Consider the following 22,365-nt stretch of genomic DNA (forward strand, 5'->3'; position numbering starts at 1 on the left):
GCTCTATTTATTTATTTACAGGGATGATGAGGGTCATAATATTATCATTAATAATAATAGTAATAATAATAATAATAATAATAATAATGACAATAATAATATAACCAATTTAATTATGTAGACATGCTCTCATTTAACAAGCCTAAAATAAAATAAAACCCATTTTCGTTTATTATAATATAATAATTATTATTATTATTTTATTATTATTATGTTAATATTGTTATTGCTGTTACTATTATTATTATTAGTCTATTATTAATAAAGGGTTAACGAATAATCTGCACTCAAGGTTTCAATTATTTCTCCAAGCATTCTGGTTTGAACTCGAAACTCCAGCTTTGACACTTTTATTTTATTGTATTATTATGATAATGGTTTAATAATTGAATTTGCTCCGATTAAGGGATTTAATTAAATCTTTAAAATGTGAAAACTATACTGGTTTGCTGTTGTTTTGCGTAATTCCCCTTTAATTCACTCGCCGTCACTTCCACGAAAAGAAAATATAGATATTGTTGTTTCTGTTTTTATATGTGTTCATCTGTTCGTTTGCTTTATTTTTAGAGAATTATTAGATTAGATTATTATTAGAGCTGTTATCTCTTGTTAAATTCCTCTTCTTTTTTTTTTTTTTTAGAAGTTATGAGTTTTTAAGTCCAGTGTATGATTAGAGTCCGACTTACTTTTCCGAGATCGTTGTTCTTTAGTGAGGAATTAAGATTTTAGATGTAGCCCCACTTCTTCAATTTTTTTTTCCTTTTTTCTTTTCTTTGTTTTTCCTCTTCCCCCCACCCCCTTGCTCCTTTTGGAAATAGACTATTGGCTTTCTTTTATTCATCAAAGCAGTCGACCTATGGGGGCTCTCACCTCTCCTCATCTCCATCTCATTCGGAAAAGAAACTTCTGACAGGTGCGAGAGGCGGGTTTGATTTTTTAAAAATGCTCTCATCCTTAATGTGTTGTCATCTGGAAAGCAATTTCGTATGATCAAAGTGCGGCTAGTTAGTGCGGTCAATATCCTTTCCAGCAAGCTTCTCAGATATCGATAACGAGACAGCAGAGCCTCCTCGCTGAGCTGCATTCAGGGCCTCTGTATCCGCTCTGTGTGCCGCCAAACCCGGAAACATCCCGCGCGTAAAAATAGCTCCAACCTCAAATATACACTTTTCCGAAGGCGTCAATATGAACACAGCAACGTTAGAGGTCACTCTGGGGATTTTGTTGGATTATTGTAGAGACATCAAGTCCAACAGACGATTAAATACCACCAAGTGCGATAAGGTCATTTACTAATAAGTGCGCATAACAAGTGTGCAGTATTATGCGCATTATTTGAGCCATTACAGGAGTACCACAGTAATGCGTCTCATACTGGCATCTCCTCCTCCCTCTCGCTGTCTCCGTTACAGTTTGACAGTAAAGAGTAAATAAGGTGATTGATCTGTGGTCTACGGGGCAGCAGTGGTCCTGCGGGAAAACAGCACAACACCAGCCCAAGAAGCAGAGCGTCTCCGGCCCCGCAGTCAGTTTATTCCCATGTAATTTAGTCCCATTTCTGAATCTGGTGAAAAAGTTGTCCACAGTAACTTGTTAGAGGTTCTTGCGGACATAATGAGAATATATTGTCTGTTTTTTTTTTTTTTTTTGGTTTGGTTTTCTTTAGTGACGCCTTCGTGCAGTGCGACAGCGGCACTTTCCTCTCTCGCCTCCTCCCTCCCGGGTCGGAACAAGCGCAGCGGCGAACAGACTCCAGTCCAGCCTGAGAGACGGTGATCGGGCTTCGGCCTCAGGTGCATCTCTGAGGCGGGGCGACGCGGAAGTCCAGGTGGGTGAACTTCCTCTTCAGTATCTCGGTCTCCCTTTTGCTTTTGCTGGCTGCTTTTCTTTTTCTTTTTTTTTGGCTCTTGCCTTCGTTTGTGTTGTAAAACCATTCTGATCAATTGCGCTAAAAGACCACCACATACACAAGGAGCTGAAGTCACTTAAGGTCAAGGTGTGTTTTTTCCATGTCCAATCACGTGTGGACTTAAAAGTGAAGACCACAACTGTCTAATGACAGCCTAAACATGGTCAGAATAGTACTCATTTAGACCCCCTCAGTGATTGTTCCTGACTGCTCACATGATAAATTATGAACAAAGACATTTTGATTGTGATGTAATGTGTAGCTTCAATTTTGAATGGTAAGATTTTCTTGTTTCAGACACTTCAAATTGGATTCAGTATTTTTTTTTTTTTTAATTTTTGCTTTTTTAAAAATACCCGTACCTTGCTTTTGAAAATGTCTCGGTGCCGCAGCAACACAGACCTGTCTGTGAATAATCAAAGGTGTCCAATGCGCTATGCAATAGCCCTTGGCCATTACCGATCACATGCAACATTCTGCTCCAACCAGCCAATGTCTGAACGCTTCCTCCAAAACCTCCTGCCCCCCCTTAATTCTTGCTATCTGATATTAGGCCCTTGGCGCACCTTAAAATTTGTGCTTCATTATTCATTATTCAGCACGCATTACTGTTTGGTTGTAGACAGACTTCTACCTGTTACACTCCAAGCCCATAGGGCAATTGAAGGACTCCTCTGTATCTTTCCCACCATCTCCAAGCCTCTGTCCTGCTTCCCCCCTATCTCTCCCTCATCTCCCCCCTCTCCCCCGTGGCCCTCATACCCTGGTTGTCTCCTGCTGCCACACCTGGTAACTACAAACTTGTACACAATAATAACAGCCAGATGTATCCATCTATCTCTCTATCTAGCCTGTCGGCAGTTAGTGAAGTGGCTGAGAGACTTGCAGGCGTGAAAGGTCAGTTAATCAATGGCGCACAATTTGACAAATCCCAGCGACTCTTATCATCCTCACGGGCGTTTAGGGCCGAAAGGAGGACCACCGAGATAAATGCTTAATCCTGACTGCACTGAGAGAGAGAGAGAGAGAGGACAGATACAGGAGCGCTGTGAAGCAGATTGGCATGCAAAGGTTGGAAGGTGGGTGGGGAGGCTTTGAAAGAGTTGGCAAGTGGAGAGAAGTGTGAGAAAGCAGGGGACGTGGAAGTGGCTCAAAGCAAAACTGGAAAGTGAACAAAGGTGCCCGTATTTGGAAATGACGGATTCTCCCATTCTCTGTCACAATCCAAAATAAAAAAATAAAAAAAACAACCACAAAAAACGGGCGACGTTGTGGCTCTGGGGTCATCAAATTCGCCTCAGGCTGGACCGGCCACGCACATGCCCTCCGGGCCAACATAGAAATCCTGGTTCAGTCTCCGTTAAGGCTCTGCTGCTGTGTGTAAAGTTGAGAAAAACCTGAGGAAAACAAAGGTGTATGAGTGGTTGAATTCTCCTGTGGCATGTTAGCCCGCCTGCAGCAGTGTGCAACCAAGAGGAAAATGAGCTTTTGTCCACAAGGCTGGGCTCTTTTTTCCCTCAGTTTTTTGAACTGCAGGGGTTTGGAAGGTGCCACAATTTCTTTGCCCTTATACCCTTAACAAGGATCACCCTAGTATGACACGGCGGCAGTTGTTTTGTATTGAACTGTAATGCACTTCTTAGTCCTTGTTGCGTTATTATTGGTGTTAATCTCATTTGGGTTGATGATCAAATTGGTGTCATTGTCACCAAAACTGATGTCTTGAGTGGGCGTGTGTGCGCATGTGCACTTTTCGTCCATGTGCTTTTTTTTCACATGGGTGCCAGAGAGCTGCTTGAGCAATCACACAGACAGACGCTCGTGTCCTTTATCTCCATCTCAATACAAGTTCAGTGTAATTCGATTTAGATTAGTTGCACTGGCATGACAGCAGATCCCTAGTATTGCCAAAGCACTTAGGAGGCAATGACAGGACCACATCGACGTGCGCTAACACATACACAACATCCTGAGACTGGCCAACCTTGTAAGGAGACAAAAACGGAGAGAGAGAGAGCGAGAGAGAGAGAGAGAGAGAAAGTGGAGAATGGAGAGATGGAGTGACAGCCAAGTCACAGAGGTTTTGGCAAAATCTCAGGATGACAAAGTTAAAGGATGATAGAAAGTTGTCGAAAGGGTGTGAAAAGAAGCGGAGAAAAATGATGAAGGGACCCGGATGATGAGCAGAGCTGAAGCATGACAGAGTGCGTCCAAAAAGATGAAAGAATGATTGACTCACAGGGAGAGTGATGGCAAGAGAGGAGAAAGAAGGGAGTCAGATGAAATGGAGAAAGAAGGAGGTAGAGGAGGTGAAAAAAAAAAAAAAAGGTGAGATGCTGAAAGTGGAGGAGAAGGATGGAGAGAGATGGAGTGAGCAGGGAGAGAGGGCTGAAGGCAGGAAAAGAGAAGACAAGAGATAGGAGCGAGAGAGGATAAAATGTTTAGGAGTGATGTACGAGAAGAGGGGAGAGGAAGAGATTTACTAGAAGAGAGATTAAGTCAAGTTGTCCCCGGTCAGTCATTAATCCGATTTAAGAGCAATTAAGGTGAGACTGATTCCTTCCTAGAGAGAAAGAAATAGATGGAGAAGGTGGAGAGAGGGGGGGGGGGGGGGGGGGGGGAGAGGAGACAGCGGGGGAGAGAAGAAAAGAGTGACTGAAAGAGAAAAGAGGGAAAATAAAACAGGTGTCTGAACTCTGAATGCCAGACAGTTGACAAAGTAGAAGCAATGCAACATATACCGAAAAACATGGGAAACAACTTCAGACTGTGAGATGTGGTTATTTCACACAGTTCCAACATTTTATTACACGTACAAAATATGACTTCACATGAGTCCAACCTACATGTGAGGTGGGAAAACTATTAAAGGTCAAATAAAGGTTATGATAAGAGATTATATATATATATATAATATTTAATGGTAATACATTAGGTTCTGACATACATATCCTTTGAATACCAGAAATTCCTTTTTGATCAAACCATGGATTTCCCGTGAGATCAGGATCATACAGAAGTAACGGCCGACACTTTTGACAGAAGCTTGATGTGAAAGCAACCAACCAGGACCCCCAGTCTGCATGTTAGAGCTCTGCAACCTGTGAGGTCATTCCTCTGAGAGCGGACAGAAGTTGTAAAGTTGAGTTCAAGGTGGAAGGAAGGTGGCAGAGAAGAGAAAAAGACAGAAGCAGAAAGACAGAGAGTGAGGGGCAAAGTGAACAAATCTCCTTCGAATGAAAATGGAAAGAAAAAAACGAAGGTAGCTCCCTTCCTCCTCCTCCTCCTCCTCCTCCTCCTCCTCCTACTCCAACAAACCCCTCCAATCCCGGCTCAGCGTGCTCTGTTGTTCCAGATGTGTATCAGAGGTCTCGGGGTCGACAGAGGGGTCCCTCCACTGCTGTAGCATTTCTATGTCTATTGGGAGATGGTGGTCCTGATAGCTCGGGCCGTCTGACACGTACACAACAGTACATAAATCAAACGCACACATACACGCACTCACTCCATTTATCTCCCACTCAAGCAGTGCCGTGATAGCAGCCAACTCTGCATAGAGTCAGAGAGAGGGAGAGGTTGTGGTCTGTCTTGTTAAGTGGGAAAGTAATGGGGAGCTGTTAAAGGTTTACTTCTGTTGCTGCCACCTCTATTGTTCAGGTCTTTTCAGTGTTTGTGCCTCTTTTGTTTGATGTGTGTTTGAACAGTATATAGCACACTCGACCGCGTCCATAATTGCTGTTCCACATAACAGCAGGACAACAGTGTGTTATTATGAAACCTGTTAAGGAAAAGAATGGTGTAAATTGAAAGCAGAGGTCATAGATTTTGTTGCGCAACGTTTTATGGCATCTGAATGGAAATGGTTTTACATGATTTTATTGACTTCCATCAATGCTGAATACATCTGTTTTTTTTTTTAAGCAGCTCATTATCACAGGGAACATTACCCTATACACATCTCCTTACTTTAGTTCATTTTTTATCCTGGCTTTTCTCCCATCAAGATTCTGGCTATTTTTCTGTGGTGCATCCATTGCAGTTTCTGTGTACCAATCTGTGGCCCATCACAAGTCCCAGATTGAGAGGCCATTTGGCTGCTGTTGACAGGAGGGAGCAGCTATTGACAGGGCCCTGCCGGGGAGGCGTGTCTCAGGCCCCACGTCCAAAGCGTTTGTGGCGTTTAATACACTGTAGCAGTGGTCTTCGCAGCCCTCACCCTGCATGCTACTGCCATAGGGATCAATATGCACTGGGTTAGAGAGAAATGGACCATCTGATGCACGCTCAGAGAGGGGGATGAGAGAAAACGAGTGAGAGAGACAGAAACAGCAGGGAGGGGTGGGTTAGCTAGGGATTTAAAGGAAAAAGAGAGGAACAGAATTGAAAAAGGGGAGATGGCGAGACCACAAGGAGTAGAAGAGAAGAGAGGAAATGATTAGAGGCGCGGTTTAAAAGACATGGAGGCAGAGCGCTGCCCAGCACAAAGATAGATAGCGAGGGAGAGAAAGTGGTCAGTGGTTGAAAGAGACATTCAGCTGGAGGAGAAAACAGATTGGAGTGAACGGGGATAGACACTGAAAAAGAGGAAGACTCTAGACACCAGAGGATACACACAGGAAAGGAAAAAAGACATAAGGGAAGAGAGGAGTGGGAGATAGGAAGGGAGGGGGGTAGACGAAAGGAGGGGGGAGAAAAACAGAGAGAGAGAGAGATGCGGGGGAAGGATGAGGAGGAAGGCAGGGGAGGGGAGGGGGTAAAAATTTCCATCAGGTTTTCAATTGGGGCGGATCAATAGTGTATTAGAGCTCACCTTGACCCCGTCTCTCCCCCTTCTCCTCGGCCCAGCACACAGGCCAAGCTACTCTCCCTCACAGCAGGGGACGGAGAGGGGGAGAGATTGCATTATGGCCTCCCTTTCTTGGACCAAAGTGGCAGAAAATGGCACAATAAAAGCAAGAGCGGACAGAAAGAAACAGGAAAACTAAGTCACGGCGGGCAGAAACAGAGAAAGTGTGAGATGAGGAGTAAGAGGAGCAGAGTGAGCTGGAGGAGATGCCAGCGGGTGTTGTGCTTGTTTGGACAGAGCTTTCTGGGAGAGGAAACCAGTTGGGTGCCGAAATGTGTGCATGTAGACATGACGTGTGTATTCGTATCGCCACAAAAGGACAGGTTGGTACTGAAATATGTCGTCCACACGAACATACAGACTTCAGACACACAGTCGCGTACAAAAATTGTGTATATAATTGCACACACTCTTGATACACACACGGGGACTGTATAACCTTTATAGTCAATGTAGTGTATTGCAACACACAGTGTCCTATGGGTTGTATCTCTGCTGTTTGCCCGCGTCATCGTTCTGCATGCAGATGTTCTCTCACGCACAATCACACACACACACACACTCATACTCATGCATAAGCTTGGCCTAATGGGACATTTGTAGGAGCTCATTGGTATTTTCAGTTTGTACGATGTATTTGAAAAATATAGCCTGTATGGACTGGCTGCTCGCACTTAACCTTGACCATGATCATCCTAACTCCAGAAAACACAACTTAAAGCTGCATTAATCAATTTCTGATGACTAGGGGGATGAAAAAAAATCCCAAACAAGCAGACAGAGAAAGAGTATCCCAGGAATTACATCAATATTGTACGATTCTGCACCTCACAATTTACGCCCGATTACAATCAGTCACTTTATGTACAGTAGCAAGGTGGGAAGTAGTGGCGTGGCACTACACAAGGCATTTCAGCTGCATTCGTAACGTACGCTTACAGGATCAGATACAGTTCTATTTTACTCAGTACAGCTGTCTACAAAGGCCGGGTTTCACTCTCGCTAAATAGTCACACCTACATTCTGGTGCACATTTTTACTGTTTACATATATTTTCTTCCACTTTACGCACTTAATACAGTGGTTGTGTGTTAGCTCTGAGCATTGCCAAAATACAAGTGACCTACACTCAATACTGTCCCTGAACGCTCCCTGTGCGACATTGAAGCTCCTGCTGCTACTCTACTAATGTGCTGTTTTCGGTACACAGGCTCTGTAGACATTGTGTAAGGGTGCGTGAGCAGAGCTGAAGGATTGGTGTGTAGCACGCTCTCTACGTCACAAACCTGCAATTATTGTTCATTTTACTATTAACCATAACTACAATCTTTCACTAAACCAAATCATACTGCAGTAGCCATTCACAGATATTAAAGAAAACCATCATTTTAGAGACGTTGGCATTGGGCGTAAAAAGGAAACGCTGTCATTGAACGTATTCCGAAGTTTTGCAGAATCATCAACCATCAAAAGTCTTGACTGGTGATCGGGTTAAAGCTTATCAAGTAGCTTATCAAGTAGCAATGAGCATGAGCAGTGGAACTGTGTTTGAATGACAGTCCAGTATTCACAGGCCTTTTTGCTACATTTTGGTCTCCACCACATCTCTTCAGCCAGCTACATGGCTGGATTTTCCGCTCCAGCTACTGCTTTACTTTGATTTTCTGCATTTTCATGCCAGCCAGGTATCCTACGTTCACCTTATCCACGCGTATTACATGGAAAGGGCTGCATATCATTTCATTTAGGAGCTGATGAGAGCTGTGAGACTCAACTGTGCAGTCCATTTGTGAGTCAGAGAAACAAAACAATGAGCTAAAATGGGCTTCAAGCTACGTAGAGCTGTTAATCCTCAGTGAGTTTTACACTACAAATTCACTTGATTCAACGTTCAAATCAAAAATATCACTTAGCCATTAAAGCTGTCACAGCACTTTTGCAGTTCTCTGATGAAACCATAAAATTCAGCACTGCAAAAACTGCATCTGTCACTTTTACAAAGGATGTGATGTGAAAAGTTCTGCTTTTTGTAGGGTCCTTCTGACCTGCTTGTCAGAAGATGCTGCACACAAACACTGAGGTGCAGACGGCCACCCATAGACACACAGCCGCACAGATCAGGCTGGTAGGACACCCTTCATCACCGGAGGACAGGGAGATGTGAAGCTGTCTGAGGAGGACAGAGGCAGGGGGCAGAGGGAGCGCGTTGATGGGGGGGAGAGGTTGAATAAAAAAAATTGATCTGGGAATTTAGCATTTAGACACAGTTTACCAAGCGATATAGAGGGGAGGCACGGGAGCAGAGGGGACCGTGCGGGGGAGGACACTTAACTTTACAATAGGTCAGCTCTGCCTATTTGACTAACTGTAACCCTGACACGCTGCCCTGCTTGCTGCACCGTGCATACACTCCGCACACAAAACAAACACAAAGTGCGATTCTCAGATTCTCCTCTCAACGATCCATCTTTGGGCGAGCGTGTGATTTAGCTGTTTAGACAGGAGCTTGTTTGTAAAAGCGCAGACCTACTAGCAGCACCATCCTCATCTCTTCCCCACATTTCCTAATGCTGTTCCTATTGTCACCCATCCACACTCCAGTGCACATGCACACGCCAAGACGCCCGGCAACAACACACAAATCCACACACACGCGCACACACACTCTATCACACACACACACACACACAGTAACACACAAACTATGTCCCACTTGCTGAGGGGGAGAAAAGGAAAGAAAAAAGGAGAGAAAAAAGAAATCGATCGCCGGGGATAGCGGTGCGCGTCGGAGAATCGTATCTTGTCAAAATAATATATTACCCTCATCCCCGCCTGATCGATGCGGTGGATTAGGGACGGAGGGCTCCCTCTCTCCCCTCCTCTCTCTCTCTCTCTCTTCCACCTCGGTGCTTGGTGCAGTTTAATATTTACCTCCGTGAAAGAGCGGCCGCGACGGCTCTCAGCCCTAATTGATTCCGACACATGGGGCTCTGTGCTCAGGCTGCGGATGAGAGAGGGAGGGCCGGCTGGAATGCAGAGGGAGAGACGAGAAAGAGAAGAGAGGAAAGAAAGAGAGAGAGAAAGACAAAAGAAAGGAATTTAAAAAAAAAAAAAAGGAAAGAAAGAAAAGGAGGGAGGTATAGGGAGGAGGAACCTGAGGGTGAGATAACAGTGTGAACAGCAAAATAGTGGAAAATGTGGTGAATGCGGATGCTTATTTCAAAGAGGGGAGAAATAAGAGACATCTATAAGAAAGGAAGGAAGAAGCTGTGGAGGAAGAAAGGAGAGAGCTAAAGTGAAAAGGCCAAGCTGAAGTATAAAGAGGTGGATGGATGAAGTTGACAGGGTTGGTAGACAGACAAGAGTGTCAGATGAACTAAAAACCATGGAGGAAAACCAGGGAGGTCAGAGGAAATGCAGTTTGAGATGTGTAAGATAGAGATAGGACAGCCTTGGGTAGAGAGGGATGGCGCTGTACGTGGCACAAATAGGAGGGAGAGGGATGAATGGAATGGATAGCAGAGAGGAAATGAATCAGGAAGAATGGGGGGAAACGGAGAGGAGTAGGTGGAAATGGGACGGCAGGCGGAAACGGCTCCAGGAGAGCAGGAAGAGAAACGGGAGGGATGAGGGCCGAGGAGAGCAAATGAGAGGGGATTAAGAGAGCGACATGAAGATGGATAGAAACGGAGGACTGAAACATGACGGGTGGAATGAAGAGCACCAATAAAAACGCGAGAACGGGGAGGAAAGAAATAGGGGGATGATAGAAAAAAGAGCCTGGCGCAGAGGTGACAGAATGATATCAGGTGGGATAGACAGAAAACAGGAGTGATAGCGGAGCGCGAGGCGGGAGGCTAGAGAGGGACCATATTTTCCGTTGAAGGAACTGGCCTGTCATGCTGTTCCGCCAGCGCAGAGCAGCTCTATAAAATACAGGGAGCAGGCGGGTCGTGTCGGGTGACTTATGTGTATATCTAGGCTTTGTCAATATTTCTTTCTGTCTTCCTTCCTCTGTGCTCCCCCTATTGCTCCCTCGCTCCTGTGCTCTCTTTTTCCAACTCCAATTGTGCTTCCACTTCCCTCTGCATGTGTGTGTTTGTCCCAGTTAAGTGCTCACTTTTTCTTCACAGCAGCCTTGTTCGTCCTCATTCCGGCTTTCTCTATCAAGTTGCCATACAGAACGTGTGCGTTCTCGAAGTCGCTTGTGCCTTTGAGCACTGGCTTACAAGCCAAACACGACTGTGGCACAATGACTTGAGGACTTGGCAGCCTTATATCCCCCAATGATTCTCCATTATGTTACAATACAGACAGGATGATGAGCCTTGCAGTTAAACTGACACCACTGACAGGGCGCCAACACAGATATTCTCATTGATGTTCGCATCATGAAGTCTGTCTCCAACCCCTCAAAAAACAAGCAAACAGCCACTGGTGTTTCACACCAATCGCACCTTCAGTGTAGTCCATGTTTTTCAGATTCTCCTCTGCACGTGTGCACGTATGAATGAATGCATGTGTTTGTGTACATCTCTCTGTATGCGTGCTCCTCCAGTCAGTCTTTGCCCCGTTACAGAAGCACCGGGTGGTAGGCTGATTTATTCATGTGGTCCCAGGGAGGATTGCACCTCCTCTTCCTCATTTGGCATGGTTTAGTATCCTGAGCACAGGCCTGCGGAGACCCAGGTCCATGGGGGGGCCAGACATCCTGCAGATACACTGCCCCGGTCTACAACTGGTGGACACTCACAAATTACCCTGCTCTACATTTCATGTATATTCATTAAGAAAACACATCAAAACTTCTCAAAACAGTTCTGTCTTGCCAAACGTCTGAGGTTGCCGCAATGTTGCCGGCATTTTCTTACCAGGATCTTGCTTTGCCTGACACCTTGACCACAAGAATCTATCAGGCCCAGTTCAGGTCCAGGTGGGACCTCGTCTTAAAATCTGTATTAAGAGAGGGAGAGAAAAGGATAGGTTTTGGTTTGGGTTTGGTCCTATAGACTCTGGAAAAGGTAATAAAAAGAAACTGTCACCACTGATTGTGATGTGAATCTAGTTAGAGCTGCTATCAAGAGTCCATGACAGCTCAGTGTCACCGTGGAAACAGAGAGAGGAAAAAAAGATACGAGACAGAGAAGTTGCACTCGAATGAAACAGAACTTATTTATTTTTATAGAACAAGCTGAAAATTCCCAATCCATCTCCATGACTTCCTCCGTCTCTGTTCTATTGTTTTTTTTTCTCTTTCCACCCTCTTCTCTCTCTCTCTCTCTCCGTCGCTGTGTCTGTTCTTTATTTACACCTCTCCCTTCTCTCTGCAGTGGCTCAGGGAGCGGTAACAGAAGTGTCACTTGTCATTATTGGTCTAATTCAGTAATCCGTCATCGTGCACTCACTGTATGCAGCGCATTATACGCCGGCACAGCAGGTGTACTACGCACTGAGGTGGAGATTCGATTTGACACGCACACACAGGCGAGAGGGCCGACGGGGGCCGGGGCAGACGGGGCGCTGTGTGTGTGTGTGTGTGTGTGTGTGTGTGTACTTTCATTTGTGTGTGTTTCTGTATAAGAGAGAGTGGGAGGGGAACACACAGATAGAAAGATGGAGAGAATGAATTTTTTTGTGTGTGTGTGTGTGCTTGCACTCATGCACATGGGTGTATGACTTCAATAGAAATAAAACAGTCCAAGAGGTCTGTGTTATGGGAAGAGACAGACATAGTATTAAACGTTAGATATTGTAGTAAATATGGACAGAGTCATAACAGAAGAGACAGTATTCATTTTAAATTTGAACAACAGTATATCACGGAGGCTTTACGTCCATTCATTCACATTCTGTGCTCATTGAACTCAAGTTTGTTGTGTCTTGTTTAAATCAGAAATATGGTCTTGACTTCAAAGTTTGTGTTCATCTCTGTGCTGAATATGTTTCATGACCCTAAGGTCCCTGTACCCTAGTAGGAACATAAAACTGTCTGAAAGCAAAGCTACGATACGATCCACAGTACAATACAAGTCCATTTGAAATGTGGCATTAAGTTGAGTTGATTCTCCGCATTGATCATTGATTCTCCGGACTGCATGTGTTTCTGTACGATACTTTTGTTGTTTATTATAAATTTGTTAGTTGTTTATTTTAGAAAGTTACCGAACAACTGAATAATTTATCAACATGACTAAAGATGTGTAAAGATGACCTCATTGCTGAATACAGTCAGGTCGATCTGGTGGATAAACTTGGCTTTGAAAAGCTGTTAAAATTTAGCTTTTGTCATGCTGACAGTTTATTTTATTGTCACATCTCACTGAACAGCTTAGCTGCTTACGCCACGATTAATTAATTTTTTCTGGCATTTTGGCCTTTATTTGTCTATATCTTACACCCTTAAGCCAACTGGACGCCCCCACATTTTATTATTAGATCATATAGACTCATTGTGCCACACTAACTAGACTGAAGGGGAAGACACTGGGAGAGTAATGATAAACACCCTGAAGGGATGTAACGGGAGGTTTCACTGGCCAGGTGTTGGTCAGGGTTTCTCTTCATATACTCTCTTGGGTCAACATGTATGTGCCACTCCAGTTTCCATCTAACTCCAGAAACAGGTTCAAGTAGGTTCAAGTTGTTAGTGAGCTTAGGTAAGATGTTGCTTTGGTACGTATTTTGTCAGCTTTTGTCAATTTTATGTTTTAACTGTTTGCTTATATATAAACAAATATCTGCTTAGAATAAACTAATGTTGCCCAATATATCAGCTTGGGCCATTTGTCGGTCTTGCTCCACCAGGGATATCTGGTTATTCTGGGTGTTATGGGACATTCACATTACTGCACCGTGGTTATTTGTTCTATATGAAGGCAGGCGTTTTGTCATGCTAATGCTTTATGTGTGGCGCTTATTAATCACAGTGCATATCTGAAAATCCAGACAAGCGGGGTTGTAGTTTGTCTCTATTACTGAGGGCACATTTGAGCAGCAGCAGTTACTGTCTGCACTGCACTCTCAAAGGTCACCACAAAGCCGAAATGTTCCCGTGTCACACAATCTTGAACGTCAGGGTGATCCTTGTCAAAATAAATGGCTCCATTGTAAATAATTACAAAGCAAAAATATTTACGTGAAATAATGTCAGCCTCACCTCCCCCCTCCAGGGTCCCAGATAGTGACGTCTGCACTGCAGTCTGGGTAGAATAGTTTCTTCGTGTGAACCAGTGCGAGAGGGATGAGGTTTAAGGTTTATAATGGTGGAGCTTCACCTTCTCTCTTTATCAATGGCAATTTGTATGTGAGCGCTCACCTCTAAAGTCCCAGCGGGCACTGCGGATTTCATCAAGTTCTTAACCCCACAAGGCTACAAATCCGGTTACCACTGTAAGTGTTTTAAACTGTTTAAACTCTCAAAATGCTCCATGCTGAGTCCCAGGCCGTCTTAGAGTCACGCCCAGACCACACCGAACCATATGAGTCTAACTGCATTTACTTTTTTCTACCTTTTTTTTTTTTTTTTTTTTTGCTTCGTGTAACACCTGCCATTTCCACCGGTTTATCAAACTCCAGCTCAAAGCTGGCTCCAAGGGGATTCACTACTATTGGTTTGTCATAGTCTCAAGTTCTTACTGTTGGTCTTATTGATTCATTTTCCTCATTCCTTTTTTCATTAAGCTCGCAAGATATAGGACAGGTTTATGTGATTTGACTATCCTCCAACTTTTTGTCTTTAGATTTTTACAGTAGAATCAGTCATTATTATAGGATAATTGTGATATTCAGAATAATCAGTAGGAATACCCCTAGACTAAATCCCTATCCTTAATTCTATCCTATATGTTATTACGTAATTTCAATTAGCATAATGAACTGTTATAGGCCCTACATAGAAATTTAGCTAAACTTAAACCCACCATTGTTTTATGGCCTCAGGAAAATGTTTCAAAGTTCAAATGAGAGTGAGGGCCAATTACTGCAAGAAGAAAGCTGGGGATAAATAATTTAACCAGAGGAGCCTTCAGGCTCACTCAGACAAGCCAAACACCGTAAGTGACAACTTTTCTCTGCATCGTTGCTTGTTTCAAAAGCACAGTCAAAGATAGTAATTCCTCGCGCCATCCTTTCACTTTTTCATAAGCGCTCACCTTCCATAAAGGTATTTCCCCAAACATCGCGATAACTGGCTCGCCCTCATTAAACCTTTCTGTCAGCTCTCAGTAGAGAAAGACAGGAGCGGTTTGACAGTTGGATTTTTTTTTTTTCTTCTAAAATCTTATTATTATTGAATTGCTCTACTTAAGTGTTAGTTATTTGAGATCTGAAATGGAAATGCCTGTCAGCTGTATCTTATTATGTTGCCATAATGAGGCTGGAAGCAAGTTGCGCACAAACAAAAGTTTTCAGAAACACCTTACGGAAGAATTGCCGCAAATCAGAAGTTAGATCAACTTTAAAGAGATCCCAGTTTACAGAAGCTCCGCATTTTGATGTTGATTTTGCACCAAACTGTGTAAAGTGCGGACTTCATCTCACAGCACACCTCAATCTGTGCAGCCTGATCTCTCTACCTGCACACAAGGTCAAACCAAGCACGAGTTAGGCTCAGTTTAACAAGGACGACTAACTGTATCAGGGGAGGAAAAGGCATAAATAATAATATCAAGCTGCTTATGGAAACATTAGCTCACTAAGTGATACTCAAGCCTACCGAGAGAGAGAGCTCAAATTGATTTTATCTATCGCGGTTACCTGCATGATGATGATCCGGCTGGAGGTTTATTTTCTATTATATGATCAGAGGCGGTCAATACGGCTCAATAACACTCCTCCTCCCCCATTTCTCTCTCCTCCACGGTCATCATGGACTACATAATGATTGTAATGCTCCCTATTAATAGGCCGAACAGTTGCCTCGACTTTGAGCTTCTTTTTTATTACAACATCCTCAAAAACAATGGCCGGTTTAAAGCAGCTTGTAATTACAGCAGATATGATTGTGATTGTGAAAGGAGGGGGGTGGACGGAGGAGGGGAGAAAAAAAGAGTTGAGGGAGAGAAGTAACAAAGTTGGAGGGGGAGAGAAAAAAGAAGAGGGAGGAGGTGGAAGAGGCGTCGGGAAGAGGAGGGAAGTGAGGCAGGAGCGAAGGAAGGAAAGTGTTTGAATTATTATCCTGTATGTGCCTGAGTGGACATGAGACAGAGAGCAGGGGGCGATGTGGCGAGTCGTTGAAGAAAAGATGAGAGGTGAGCCCGAAGGTGGGGGGGGAGAGAGAAAGAGTGGGGGGGGGGAGAGGGAGGGCTGATGATGAATGGATGGAGAACAGGGATGAGAGACGGAGCAGCATGAAAGAGTATATACGGTGCGCGGTCCCGCTCCGAGGATGATGAAACGTTAATTAAAGTAAACGAGCTACCTGAGCTCCCCGGCTAACCCCCTGTCACACTCTGTCAGGAGACACAGGGAGGGAGGGAGGGAGGGGGAGGAGGAGAGGGTGGTGGGTGGGGGAGAAATTTGACTGAACAGGAGAGAAGTTGGATAATCCAGCTGTGGCTTTAGTTCAAGGTTGATTGCTGTCACAGTTTCAGGCCTCTGCAGAAACACCCACGCAGCAATTATCAGTGGGTTCCAATCCCTCCGCGCTCACAGCCGCCATTATGCATGCACGTGTTTTAGTGGGTCACTTTGGACAATATGATCATCTTCCTCCACTTCTGGGCGAAATTCCTGCTTGTTCCTTGCACATCACTCGTGTTTTTCTTGCAGGAAAAAAAAAATGGCCTTGATACCATATAGAACTTTTTGAACTTCACAAAATTACTTTATCATCACAGACACCAATATGCACCTGGCAGTAATTGCAGGATAAATCCCTGACAAAACGGAGGCCCTTGTTTCCCCCTTTCTGGTGACCCTTAGAAATAAAATCCCCGTCCTCTCTCTGCATACGTCCCAGCCTTTGTTCCTCTGCATATCCGCCTTATTTCCCCGTTCAGTCCACGCAAGGTTTATCCGCCAAGATCACCCTTGTTTCTTTTTTAATGCTCATATTCATTCAATTAATCTGGACTCTAATTCGTTTATATATTTATTTACTCGGTCTCGCTATCACCCTCTCCTTTTTTTTCATCTCTCTCCAACGATTATCCTGGCGTCTAATTAGAAATCGATGCAGCTGGGCCGGCGGGTATTTGCAATGTGTTTGTGGACGTTGAGAACAATTCCCCGGACAGAAAAGACTGAGAGAAGAAAGAGAGAGGAAGAGGAAACGCTGCACTGCACTGCACTATATGCACGCACACACGCACACACACACACACACACACACACTGACAACCGACTTTACTGCTTGCAGCTATTCGTCTTTCTAAAAAGCAGTAGGCTAAGTAAGAAAAAAAAAAAAAAGAAAGAATGGAAGGAAAGGAAAAATGAAAAGAAAATCATTCTTTAACGACTGACGCCTGGGATTTGTGCAGAATTGTTGAGGAGTGTTTCCCCGTCTTTTAGGAAAACAAACAAATCTCGAAGTGGAAAAGCACTTTAAATGTGATGGCCTGCATGTAACCCCAGCCCGTGCTTTGCCCAAAGTCAATTCATCAAGAAGTTATAGCATGCTGGCTGTGCCTCCGTGTAAATATAATATATAGATTATTATGAGTATTATTATTATTATTATGCAGAATTAATGTGTGCATATTAGCAGCCTTCTGGCCTCCATTTGTAACCTTGCGCGTGTTTTAATTCATCCAAAATTCTTTTATTTTGAAAGGGTGTGCAGCGTGATTAGGCAAAGGCGATCAGACATTTATTTTTGGGGGGGGTAATTAACTCATAGGAGGAAGTCCAAATTTCTTTTACGGTTTTGTGTATCACCTGCACCAACTTTGTCGAGCAGTTATTAATATTTTTTCTCTTAAAACATCTGCAAAGATAAGGGGAAGTTTTAAAGTTTGAGTGGGGAGGGGGGAGGGGAGGGGGAGGGGGGGGTTAGTGCCACACATTTTTCTTCTTCTTTATTATCTTCCTTTTCTTCGTTGGATCGGGTCGTTACCGTCGCCGGTGTCTGTCTGACGCTCACACCGAGCCGGAGTCGCCCCCTCTCCGCCGCGTCCCGCGGAGACGAGTCGGTATAGAAGCGACGGGTTAGCGCCATTACCGGAGCCAATCGAACCTAACCGGATTAGCAGCTGCCAGATGAAAAAAAGAAAGTGTTCCAACCAAGTGAAAAAAAAAAAAAAAAGAAGAAATGTAAGGAATGAGAGCCTCGCACTTTTATTAGTTCAGCTTTACACCATGGCGTGTTTACCGTCTGTGCTCTGCCTTATATTGGCTCGCCCCATAATCTGTTTTTCAGACGCTGTTTCTCTGTTTTCTGTGTTCATCATCCCAAACGAGATGCATCACTTACTCTGTGTGTCTGTGTGTGTGAGTGTGTGTGTGTGTGTGTGTGTGTGTGTGTGTGTGTGAGAGAGAGAGTGACTCTATATGGGTGCACCAGTCAGGAAGTGTCATATCGGGAAATGCAGTGTTGGAGTGTCACCCCCCCACCCCCACCCCCCCATGATGAGGGAAACTGAATAACTTGCTTTTTCTCATTGTTGCTTCACATTTCGTCAACCCCTGTGATGCTTTGCTTGTGCCAAAATCATCAGTCTGGTCTCAGTTGTGTGTGTGTGTGTGTGTGTGTGTGTGTGTTTTGCATGTGAGTGTGTGTGTGTCTTTGTTGCTGTGTGCACTATAGCAGTAAGTCATATTTGAGGCTCCATCCTTGCATTTTCTGTCAGTCTGTCTCTCCATCTTGCACGCTCATTAAACGTCCCTCCCTCTCTCTCTCTCTCCCTCTCTCACTCTCTCTCTGAGTCTCTCTCTCCCTCTCCTTCTTCTTCTTCTTCCTCCGCGCCCCACGCTCCCCTTGCCCGTGGCTATATGATCGTGAAAAATGTGTTTACAAAACTCGCTCTCTCGCAGATCAAACCGTACGGACGAATCAAAGACTTTGGAGAGAGGAGAGAGAGGCAGAGAAGAAGCGAGTGAAGGGAGAGAGAGGGAGAGAGAGAGAGAGAGAGAGAGACAGAGAGGGGCTATGAGCAGAGGGTGTGTAGAGGCCTTATAATTTTAAAATTCTCTGTGTGTTATTCTCCTTTTTCTCTCCTCATGTGTGTGTGTGTGTGTGTGTGGATGTCTGCCTGTATCTCCTTTGGTAATACAATATCTTTAAGGCCCCCAAAACAACTATCTGTGTCTCACAGTTAAACATGAGATAATGCAATATTGATGTCTCCTTGTCTTTGCTATAACGCAATACTGGGCCCATTCTGGCTGGACACACTAACATGGGCCGATGGTGCCCTTGCACTTAAAAGAATTACTGTGATCCTGTAATAAATTTTAGAGGGATGCTACACAAATATCAAGTCCCTGAAGGAACATAGCAGGGTTAGTGAAACCAGAGGAGTTAAAAATATTCCCAGAGTAGCATCAGGTCGCCTTTCAGACTAAACATTCAGCACAAGACGTATAATAAGTCCAGATTGGATGTGATTATTATTGCCTGTCTTAGTCCTGATAAAGGCTGATGGATTGCGTAAACGTCAGGGATAACAAAGGAAACAAGAGGACTTTATTGCTCTGCCCTCTTATGTGTTGCATTTTCTAAATATACCATAATCTTGTCTGTAAACAGACAAAATAGAACCTAGAAAGGCAGGTTGAGAATTTCTAAAAGTACAAACTTCAGTCATTCAAAGAAAAGACATGTCTTTCCATATAATTAGGTCAAATTAAGAGCAGGCTTAAAGAGCAGAGGTGTGAGGGACTTTTATTTTTTAAAGAGAAAGATCTTGATTTCCCTGCCTGTGTTTATGATTTGATGGTTTTGTACAAGAGGGGAGAGTGTCTAAAATAATTAGAGGACAGGATGAAGACGTATAAAAAAAAAAATAATAAAAAAAAAAAAATTTTAAAAGACAAACAGTGGGACACAGGAGGAGAGGAAGAGGAGTGTCAGAAGCCGAAGAAGGGGGTAAGGGGTGAGGAGAGGGAGAGGGAGGGGGCAGACAGACGGGCAGGGGGAGCGATTATAGCAGGGTTTATGTATGAGCTATTGATTGAGTCGGTGGTGACTTCTTGAGTGGTTAATTCGGGAAGTGAGAGCGATAGAGAGAGTAACTCACTGACCAGAGGAGGGAGGGCGGGTGAGTGGGGTGGGGGGGATAAAGAGAGAGATAGAGAGAGCATGATGAGGAGAGAGAGAGAGAGAGGGAAGAGCATTTACTCAGGTGAAAGTGTAGAAAATGAGACACTATTTTACAAGGAATTATGTTGTGGTTCTATTGAGTCTTTACTTCATTTTGTGTCCGACAGAGCTCACTGCTGAATGTGTCCGCACCATAACTCTCCTTCTCTATCGCCACAAACTGGGCTTCTGCACGCAAAGGTGACCATAAAGCATTTCTGTTACACCAGCCAAGGAAATATTTGCCGATTTATTTGTTACATGTGCCGTGCATAAACAAATATATATTCCTTTTGTTTGCCAAAAAGCCATGTATAGACAAAGAAACGTTCAATATGTTATCTTGCCTCTGTTTGGAGTCAGTTGAAGCGCAGAGAGGTCAAACCATCAGACCTCCAGTGAACTAATGAAAGTGGAATAACACACATCCCAGTATTTAGGCTAAGAGGCTTAAAAAGTAGCACATCATCAGTTTAAAATTATGTTAAGCAGCAATTCTCCCAAAATTAGTAAAAGTCATTAAGTATCAAAATAATTAAATAACATTATGTTAAAGGGGACCAGAGCTTTACACAGGAAACAGGAAGTAGAAGTAGATGATGGTGACCTGAGAACATCTGTATCACTATTATGAAGTTCAAATAAGAAACCTGCTCACACGTCCTTAAACTTTGCTCCATATTAGGACAAATTTTGTTGCCTTTTTCAAACTGCCCCTTTTTTTTTTTTTTAGACTTTGCAGCCGCCTTCACTCCCACTCTCCATCACACACACACACACACACACCTCCTTGTTCTCTATATAGGCGTGAAGCTGAGCCCATAGGACACTCATCTGCTCCCAGGAAACAACAGATGGTTTCCTTGTTCTCACGGTGTCACCTTGTCTGAGGAAGTCAAAATCAAGAGCAACAACCTGGACTAGGAAGCGAGGTGGTGTGTGCGTATGCAGGTGCGTGTACACGTGTGTGTGTGTGTGTGTGTGTGTGTGTGTGTGTGTGTGCGCGTGGTGTTAGGGTGTGTGCGGAGGACCTGTGTTTTAGCCCACAGACAGATGGGTTATTATTCTAAATGCGTCCGTGAATATTCGCCCTGCAGTTTCGTTAGTAATGCATCTCCCATAGTTTGTTTGCTGGTAGGATATCCTGCAGTCAAATTCCTAAAAGCTGCGCGCGTGCGTAGGCGACGTGGGTTTTTGCGTAAACGTGTGTGTGCGTGTGTAGATATATATATATATGTGTGTGTGTGTGAGTGAAGGTCAGCTCGCCGGCGCAGTTTCTTTTCCTATTTCTCTTCCCTCTCGCGCAGGTTTTGATCTCTCAGCCGCGAGATCAAAGGCGCTCTCTGGCTATTAGTCAGCGCGAGCCATTGATCCCTCATCGATCCACGCGAGACACAGCCGCCCCGTGAACACCGCGCGAGGCTCCCCAAAGCTCCTCCCGCGCGTCCGGAGAGAGAGAGAGAGAGAGAGAGAGAGAGAGAGAGCGAGCGCGAGCAGGAGAGCTGGAGAGCGCGAGGGAGGGAGGTGGAGCAATGTGTGTGTGCGTGCGTGAGTGTGTGTGTGTGTGTGTTTTTCTACTGGCGCGGGCAGAGCCAAACTCGGGCTTTTTCTTTGCCGCGGGACATGAAACAATGAGGCTCGAGCCGGTTTTAATAAAGCGCGCTTTCCCTCCTTTCAACTCTGGCGCGAGGCGGACGAGCCGGCAGCGGAGAGCGATCGATAATTAATGACGATGAATAATTTAACCCTATCGATTGATACTTTTTTCTTCATCCTTTTTCCCCTTCTTTTCCTTATTTTCTTAAGGCCGCCGTTCCATACCATACTAATACCGTTTCGCGCACTCACATCCTCATCTCCACTCACCTCGTCTCAAAACTTGTTGGAGTCCTCCGCCTTTCATGAAAGTCTAAAAAACACAAGTTTCCTTATTTATCAGAAGCTACAGTAGCCTATTTATGACCCCAGCAGCAGCAGCAGCAGCCTCAACTTCACCTGATTGTAGGAGCTCTGAAACTTCTCCACATGAATGGAACCTGGCCCTCAAAGGAGGAGGCCGGCGATGCTTTATATATTTAATGTTAAAAACAAATCCACTGAAAAGACCAAAAGTTGTGAGTCTGTGTGCCCGTATTCCTCAGAGCCATAGACCTCCACTAAAACCATTAAAAACGCACAAATGAGCCACACTGGTGCGATGAGTGAAGCGTTCCTTCATTAAAATGAACGTGGCCACTGTAGTTTATTTAGATTTAGTCCCTAATACTCCCTCCCGGTGCAGTAAATACTGGGAAATTAAACGTGTATTCATCCGCTGGTGAAACTAGTCCCCAACAAATGCACAGTTTGCTCCTGTTTGGGTAAAACTTGCTA

General features: G+C 44.3%; 1 protein-coding gene across 1 annotated transcript in view; it reads left to right on the forward strand.

Moving 5' to 3' along the window:
* Window positions 1–22,365, forward strand: part of erfl1 (Ets2 repressor factor like 1) — a 49,384-nt gene that overhangs the window by 11,666 nt on the left and 15,353 nt on the right. The window contains exon 2 of the mRNA XM_070835760.1: window positions 1,667–1,828. The gene's annotated coding sequence lies outside the window, so the exon portion shown is untranslated. The remainder of the gene's footprint in view (window positions 1–1,666; window positions 1,829–22,365) is intronic.

This window comes from Pempheris klunzingeri, chromosome 8 (genome assembly GCF_042242105.1).
Source record: "Pempheris klunzingeri isolate RE-2024b chromosome 8, fPemKlu1.hap1, whole genome shotgun sequence".
In the NCBI taxonomy this organism is placed as follows: domain Eukaryota; kingdom Metazoa; phylum Chordata; class Actinopteri; order Acropomatiformes; family Pempheridae; genus Pempheris; species Pempheris klunzingeri.